Raw genomic sequence first — 9,283 nt, forward strand, 5'->3', positions numbered from 1 at the left:
CAAAGAACCATGAACACCTAGAGTACCCTAAGACAACCATAACGCAAGAAGATCTTCGAAGCCCTGTGTCATCATCCTTGAATCTTGAGAGAAGACCACTGCAGTAGAAGGATCTGCAACCAGTTGCAAGCAGGTCATCATCTTCGACCTCGGTACAATTGCCGCCACGCCGCTTCCTTCTTTTTTGACACCAGCGCTGAGAGGGCATGGACATCAATCCAACACACCTGCAACAGCCGTCGCCATCTTTGGCTTTGAGTACCGCGAAAAGTGTCCCTTCCAGAAAGAAGAGAACTCGAGTCATCCGACCGGTCCAGCACCGCGGCCGGGCCGTCCGCCCGGGCAAAGCAGAATCTCCCACCAGCATCAGCGCAAAGGAAGGAGAAGAACAACAGCAACAAATCATACCAACAAGGAAGAAGAAGGGTCTTCGTCTCCCTGCATCCATCGCCCATCTGAGGACCCCAAACATCCAGTGCCGATGGACCTCCAGCCACCATAGCCCGCGACCTCGACGAGATTCGGGGATCCCCAACCCCGCTGGCTCCTAAACGAAGGCAAAAGCCTCGCCTGACCGCGAACGGAGCCCGGAGAAATTTATTTCGACGCGACACCACCGTAACAATCTCGGTAGCGTCTCCCTCAACCCTAACCCTACCACACACCCACCTTGCGAACAGACCCGAGGTTCCCCCTTCCTCCCGCCGCCGGAGCGGCCGACGGAGAGAGAGGGAACCGGCGGCGTCACTGGCGGCGCGCAGGGAACCCTCCTCGCCTCGCTAGATCGCCTCGTGCGATCCTACTTTTGCGGGAAAACATCTTACATTTTAAGACGAATGTGTACATGCGTGTATTTCCTCACAAGGGAAAATAAAACAGCATGCTACAAGCCTACGATCATGATGTTGTTTCCTATGAAATCGTTTTGTTAGCATAGCACCACGCCTCAAAAGTGCACTGGCCGGTCTCCATCCTTTTTGTTCTCATCAATTTCCGGGTTAGGTGCAAATCATGGGGTCCATTTCGTCCGGAACTTGGAGCGTGTAGTATGGAGCGTCCAAAGCACCACGACCCAAGTTGGTGTCAGGAAATGAGTTTAAGCGTCGGAACAAATCTGCTAATGCGAGGCAGAAAGAGAGTATCGTGTCAAAGGTGTCATTAATTTCGTGATGTGCACTTTACCAAATCCTCTTTTGGTTTCTTATTATTACTCCCTCTGTCCGGATTTATTAAGCCTCTTAGCATCACAAGTATGTCCTTTTTTATAAGGCCTCGCTTTGAAAAGGCGCATGCATGCAATCATCTCATTGGTTGCATTGAAAGCCATTGTTGTTGATGTCATGGCTAGAAAATAATACACGTCATGCATGCTTCTTCATTGGCTGCATGCATGTGAGAGAGTGCATTGGGAGTGGAATGGAAGAATTAATGTGAGCAAATTACTATGTGTCTTGGTCTAAGAGAAGTTGTCTTTAGGCCTAATAAATCTGGACGGAGGGAGTATGTGATTGTTCATTACTCCCTCCTTTCCGGTTTATAGGGTTTATCTCAAAATTTTAGTTTTTCCATTTTATAAGGCTCAATTTGGTTGTTCCCCATCGCATGTTCAAACTTCAAGGTGCATTAAATCATTGCATGCAAGTATTAAGAGAAAATTGATCAATGCATGCACTTTATGCATGCATGCGCATGCATGCATTGCAATTAATGCATTCGTAAACATAATTTTTTGAGGAAAACAAGAGCATTAATTGGGTGCTTTTGCAAACTACAAAAAAATATTCCATCACTCATCATCTACCTTGGTTGGTGAGATTTTTGAATTGAGCCTTATAAACCGGAAAGGAGGGAGTAGTTTGGGAAATAAAAGTGTGTTTCTTATATAGAGGATTTATCTCAAAGTGACCTTCTTCACCAGCGTGATTGGGAGCGGCCGGAGGCGTTGGCGTGGTGCCGGATCCGAACAAGGCGGTGGCGGCGTCTCCTCCCCCGGGGATGACGGGCCAGGTGGTGGGTCCCTGTGGCGGTGCCGGTGGTGGCGGATCTTGGGATCCCTTTTCGAGGGACGTCGCAGGACACGTGTGGCGGTCGGAGCTTCCTCCGGCGTCGACGACGCTTGATGCGGGATCGCGGTGGCAGCTGCCGTTGTATCGTTGACGACAACGGCGGGCGCAATGGTGGGTGCTCCCTGTAGTGCCCGGAATCGGGGCAGCAACCGCTCTTCATGAATGGTGGCGGACTCCGGGGGCCGTGTGGGCGACTCGGAGTCTGAATCTCAAGGTGGTGAAAGCCTTTCTGAGGCTGGTGGCGGTATGGGACGTCTCCTCCATCAACAGAGCAGGTTCGATGCGGCTCGGAAGGTGACACATGTGCCTCTTTTCGAGTTGTCGGGCGGTGCCTATCACCGGCAGGTGAAGCCACCGGCGGGTGCTACGCACGATGTCTTATATGGAGACGTCAAGTCATGCCTGCTACCGGCAAGTGATGCACAGTGGCTCTGGCGGAGGTGTCATTTTTAGCCTATTGTTGTTGGATCGAAGGTGGTGCGAGAGTAGCGAGAGGCAGATGGTATGGGACGTCTTTGTCTTTCATTGTCTTCTCCAGAGCTATCCGGCTATCAAGGCGTTGGTAGACGAATAAGGGCGGATGGTAGAGATGGCTTCAACAACGAGTTTATGTATAGACGGCTACATCGACGGTTGTCTCCGTCTTGTCCTTACTGAAGGTGGTGGATTGAAGCTTGGCTTTGGGGGTGAGAATCCGAAGTTCAATCTTGTGGTGGACTCGTCATCATCGGCGCACATGCGACGATTCCTTCTTGAAGGCGTAGCTTAGGAGTTGTGTATTTTTTGTTTCTGTGTGTCTTGTAACAGGGTTAGTGACTATCTGGGAGAGTTATTGTCGTGAGGTACAGGCCTTAGAGTTTGTTTTCCGCTTTATTTTCGGGTCGAGCTTGTTCGCCTATTGGATTTGACATAATTAATAATATATAGTTGCACGCATCGTTCTGATGCAGAGACTTTTTGAAAAAAAACTTTAAAAGTAACCAGTTCAGTAGACCCTCTAACATCTTAAAAAGAAAAAACAGACCCTCTAATACCCACCAGTTATTTTGCTTGGACTGTAATGCACTGTGGCATGCAGCATTTGGGAGCAAGTAATACAGATGGGTACTAATAGCTGCTAGCACCGATCAATCTCGGTGAATCATCGCTAGAATCATACTTGCGCCTCTGCTGATGAATGTGGCACTTCAACAACTAAAGTATAGAACACCTTCTAAGAAAAAATTAGAGTAACACACGGCCCATCGAACAATAGATACTTGTGCATCCTAATTCGTCTCCCTCAAATGAAAATTCCACACTCGGGATTCGCCTCAGCGAGTGGTGGTCCAACAGTGATCTCTCATGGTGGCCCGTCCATGGATCCGCCGATTTGCTATGCTCGATTTCTAGGCCACAGCACGACATTATCTATCAGACTGGATTGTAGCACTACATCGATAATACCACTACTTGATAGTAGTATCTTCTTTTAGGCTTAGCTTCAGTTGGTATGAATATGATGGTATGGAACGTGCTAACACTAGTGGTACTAGGTGAGGTACTGATCCCCAACCCAAGCACGTACGCACCTCCCGGCCGTTGCATGCCGTCTCTTGCATCGGAGGCAAACTTTGCGTGGCCCGTTTAACATAGCAGTGTCGGTCTCCGTTGGTGGTTCAAGTGCTAAGCGTTGTGCCAAGAAAGAAAGTGAGCAACAACCCCCAACTTACAGTTAAGTGGAAGCAAAGCCATTCCCTCCCCAAACTCCCCATTTCCTTTTCCTACTAAAGCGCGGTGGCGATGCGCGGACCAAAGCTTGGACGGGAAGTGATCGCTCCCCGAAAAACAATTGGGAAGTTTGTTGCTACGTCGGGAGCGATCGATCGGTGGCTCCCCGTGATCATGCCGTCTATATCTTGCTTGACATCGAAAGCAGCTACTTGCCTGATTTATGAGGAAGCTTGAAAAATGCTCGACAGGAGGGGAAACAGTAAAGGGCGTTGTGTTGCTCACGTACACCTCCCGCTTTGGCTGGTAAGGATCGACTGAACCACTTGCAGGTGCTTTCCTGAAAGGGAAATCACTTGCGGCTCTCACATCGAACTGAAAAAAAATGAAGAAAATAAGGCCACAAGCTACAAGCCGACGAATAATCCTGACGAAACACGACTTCGATCAGAGCTAGAACTCCAAATTGTTGCACTGGAGGCGTCCAAATCCTAGGCTCCTTTAAGGCGGCTAGTCGTAAACTAGTGTCGGGCGGAGGGGGAATCATGCAGCCGGCCGGAGAGATTGGCCTGCCTGCATGCCTGCCTGTACTCAAGGAAAATGCAATCATAATCTCTGCTTTAACTGAATGAATTGAATAATGGCCCATGCTTGCTTACCAACAGTCCAGAACAGAAATTTCCACTGTACATGCACCCGCTAACTACTTCAGGAACTCTTCACCCTTTTCCCCTAGGGCAACTTGGGGAGCAAAATAGGATGCTGTGATCTGATCTGTCTGGGTTAAAGGAAAGGCATGGTCCTGTCCATTAGTGGAATCTTCTAGCTTCAGTATCGGTGCACATACATATCTCCCTACTGACGAACACAACCGTTGTATCCAAGCTTGTTGCTTATTCACCTAAAATGCTCGCTGCTTATTGCATGGAGACCGACACTTAAGTATGAATTTGCAAATCAATGATTTCCGTTTGCCAAAAGAGAGGGGGGAAATGAAAAGGGCAAGGAGAGATGGTCCAAAGGTGGCTCCTTTTGCTGTGCGGTGGAGCTGGCTGCCTCTGATGAGAGGCACATGACGATGGGCTCAAGCAACACGCAAAAAGAAACATATGCCGACGTCTTTCTCTCCGCTGTGATGAGGAGGAGCCCGCCTGACCCATGGCCATGGGCCACGGAGCATTTCGATCTCTGCTGTAATCAAGGGGGCGGCCAGGTATGCGGGCCTTGATCTTTGGGGGAATCATGTCTCGCACCGTAAAGGAGACGGTGGTGGTGGCAGCTAGCTTGGCATATGATTATCCAAATGCAAAGCCGGACAACTCGGTTGCACAGCAAAAGTTGGCTCCGGCCGGAGACGCATGCGGCAGCGATGTGTTGTCAGTCTGCCACCGCCACCCAGAAAGATGTTACCACGTACTACTGCTAATTCAGGGAAATCGTACTCCCTTCGTTTTAAAATAGACTCAACTTTATACTAAAGTTAATACAAAATTGAGTCAACTATTTTGAAATGAAGGGAGTATCAGCTAAGAGCATCTCCAGCCGTGCCTTTAAGGGTTTTTTTTCGGCGCCGGCGGGCCGCCCAGCCATGTCGCGTTCTAAAGGAGATCGCCGTTTGGTGCCGTGGCCGTGATGAGAGAGGCGTCATCGTTCTCGACGACAGCGCCGACGACGCGCCGCCACCGGTCTGTCAGGGCGACTCCGGGCAGGGGTCCAGCAGCGGCGACCGCGTGAAGGAGGAGAAGGACGACGACGACAGCGGCGACTTCGCCCAGTTCAGCGAGTTCTTTCTGTAGTCGCGGTCTTTGTTTTTTTTAAGTAAAATTTAAGTTCGCTATGTAACAAACTGTTTAACTCGCCGAAGTTTATGCCCGTTTGCCGAATTATAGCTGAATTTCTTTAAAAAAAACGCCTTTTGGGGCGATCCTAGGGCCGGCGGCAGGAACCCGATCGGCCTCGAGCCGATTTTAGCACTGGGTCACCTTCAGGCGGCGATTTTTCGAGCCAACGGCTGAAGATGCTCTAATCAGTACCCGAGTGCTTCCTCCGTCAAAAAAATCTATCCCTCAAATGATTGATGTTAGATACATCCATTTGAGGAACAAACTTGGGACAAACTTTTTCGGACGAAGAGAGTACGTGTCAGGCGCATAATTTGCCGAGACAACGGTCGAATACGTGAACATCAACACCTACCAATGGTTTTTTGCAGACATTACGATCTTGCCTGTGCATGCAAAGCTCTGGCATACTGTTATCAGGACCCCCAAAGCTTTACATGCATGTGCGATCCCAGCCGTTGAGCATTTGAGCAAGAATACTAATGGAGACCTTCGGGATTGCATGCCCTGTTTCATGAAGGAATGAGCGCTGCATGTGTTTTTGCTAATGGAAGCGACTAAAAATCTAGCTCAGTTCATCTACTCGGAAAGCGCATATGATTGACTTCCAAAGCTTCTCCTTTTCCTCTTTGTTTATTGAAACCTTTTCTATTTCGTTCATGTAAAAGAATTCGCTGATGATCACGCGGCAGTGCTGTAATATTAATACCAACAGCATCTTTCTATAGATATAAATATAGTCTAACGGTATCATTGCGGGAGCTGCTCGCCTCCCTTTTCTCGGTCTGCGGAATGCTGATAGAGTATATGTATATCCCAAAAGTAGGGGAATTCAAATGAAAACGCAGTGGAAAGCGTTCTTGGATAGGTTACTCAAGGCCTGCTGATAGGGTATGATCGGGCAATGCTAAGTTAACAACCTATGCTAATGCAAATCCAATCCAAATAAGACCAGGTCAGGCTACCTAATCAGAGGAGAGCTCGATGTAAGAATCAGTGGACGAGGCCATCATTGCAAAGGGTGGCTACTGGCTTAGGCCTACACAGAATGACCTCCAGCTCACTCTGGACTCCCAAGCCAGGCTTTACGATCACCATGTATTTTACTCCCTCCGTTCCAAAATAGATGACCCAACTTTGTACTACAGTTAGTACAAAGTTGAGTCATCTATTTTAGAACGGAGGGAGTACTTGGTATCACGATGCGATGTGCCGCCACCTTGAAAGACTTACCTCCCTGGTATGCTAATGGAGCACTTCCATTTCAGAAGAATGGACAGCTAGCAGTCATTGGTTGTGGACCATACCTCAGATGTACACATCTTCTTCTTCTTTTTTTCCTTGTGAAACAAAAAACAAATCTTGGGCGCAGACCTTTTTTTATAGCAAAACTGCTCTGTGTGCGATTAATTTTCGTCGGATAGCCATACGGCCAGACTGCAAATGCTATGGCCCACAAACTGGATCATCTACAATTTGTGTCTAATCGTACATGTTGGACGGGAATTGATCGTACGTATAGCAAGGTCGTTTTTTTAGGCAATCTAGGCCCAGACCTGAAGGCTGGGGTTTTCTGAAGGCCGGTTGGTGAAAAGATCAGCCCAAAATAGTACAAAAGCCGGACTTCTTCAAGAGATACATATGGACCAGGCCCAAATGCGTTTGGGCCCTGGCGGACGAGGAACTCACTGAGGTAGCAATCTCGAACAGAACGGATGATGTAAGCTTTGGATGCTCTGATTGGTGGACACTTTGCCGGAGGAGGATTTCACTCAGTGCTTGTGACGAAGTGGGTGATATGGTGGGCTCGCATGCGAGCTATCCATGACGATGAATATCAGAGTCCTATGGGTACGCATTGCTTCATCACAAAGTTTCTGGAGGATCTAAACTTGGTTCATATCCACGGCTCTAATCCAACAAACGGCATGCATGTAATCTCTAATGATGTGCATGTAAGTTGCGGGGGCCTTCAGGTGAACCAGAGTGACGTGCATGCACCGGCATCTACAGCCCGCTAGCTGCATCCTGCTGCACATGAGGTAAAATTGAATGTCAATGGAGGGTTCTTCATGTCGATATGTCACTATCCTACGAGAGATCAAGGCCAAGCGAAGCTCATTCAGAGATGTTCAGTTCATTCATGAGAAGCGTCAGTACAATGGCGAGGCACATGCTCTCGCCAAGGCGAGTACCTCTCTTTCTATCGGACGCCATGTGTGGCTTGTCTCTCTGCCTGATATCATCTGTATTCCCCTGAACATTGAACTTTTTTAAAAAAAGTGTAGATTCTAAAAAAAGACACTGAGAGTCCCGTCCCTATGGGGAGCTCCCAATCGGCGCTTCAGGCGCCCGATCACTCAACTAGCGGTCACTCTTCAGTCGGCCCAATAAAATGCGCCATGTGCTGCCGCTTTCTTCCTTCACGCTCGCTCCTCGTTGTCCATTGCCCGTTCATGGTTGACAGTCGACAGTTGACTACTGAACCATTTCATTTAAAAAAACACGAAATTAAAAAATGGAATAAATAAATTTGTTGAACAAAGTTCATGAAAAATGGAAAATAGTTCACAAAATTGAGAAAAAGTTCAGGATTTTGAAACCAGTCATGGAATTCAAAAAAACTTCATAGATTTTTTTTGGGGGGAAACTTCGCAAATTTGAAAAAAGTTGATCTATTTTGATAAAAAGGTTAATCAGTTTTTTCAAAATGTTCACAAATTAGAAAAAAAATCACGGATTTTGAAAAATATTCATTAAAATTGAAAATAGTTTGGGGATTTGAAAAAAGTTCATGAATTCAAAAAATAAATCATGGATTTTAAAAAAGTCCATGGTTTTGTAAAAAGGTTCACAAATTTTAAAAAGTTTCATGCATTTGAAAAAGAGAGAGAAAAAGAAAAGAAAAGAAAAGAAAAGAAAACCACATCCTCCATTCTTGTTGGTTTTCGTGAACAGAAGAAAAGAACAAAAAGAAAGTAGTAATCATGACATGTGAGGTGTCCTGGTTGTTTAGAGGCCACCTTGTTGCGCAGGTTAACAGAAAAAGAAAAAGAAATGCGTCGGACCAGCGTGGAGGAGAGGGGTGTGGTGGGGGGGGGGGGGGGGGGGGGGGCTGTACGCCGGTTTGCGGATAACACACTAGCGGGCTGTACGCCGGTTTGCGGATAACACACTAGCGGGCTTAGAAGGCGCCAAATAGGAGCTGAGGTCCCTATGTGCCGCTCCCTGTGGCAGGATGCTGAGCGAACGCACATAGGTGCTCGTCTGGGCCAGCCCAAGAGGAGAGTAAGCCTGTACACATGACTTGGGTTTCGCTGTAGCGAACATATTCCATGTACTGCCCGCTTTCTCCTCTAACAACATTGTAGCTATGTTTTTTGAACGTTTCCCACTGTGGAAACAATGTACCAGCATTGTCATCTAAAACACTAAAGAAACATTTTTCTTTTAAAACCCAATTTTTCAAAAAGAAAGTGATTTTTTAATAATAAATGTTTTTGAAATTCCAAACAATTTCTAAAAAACATGAACACTTATTAAATTTGTGAGAAAAAATTGAAAACAAGAACATTCTTTGAAATTCTGAACAATTTCTGAGAAACAAGAACATTTCTGAAATTCATGAATATTTTTTAAAACCACAAACATTTTTAATTTGCGAGA

The sequence above is a fragment of the Triticum aestivum genome, chromosome 4A (genome assembly GCF_018294505.1).
Source record: "Triticum aestivum cultivar Chinese Spring chromosome 4A, IWGSC CS RefSeq v2.1, whole genome shotgun sequence".
Lineage (NCBI taxonomy): Eukaryota > Viridiplantae > Streptophyta > Magnoliopsida > Poales > Poaceae > Triticum > Triticum aestivum.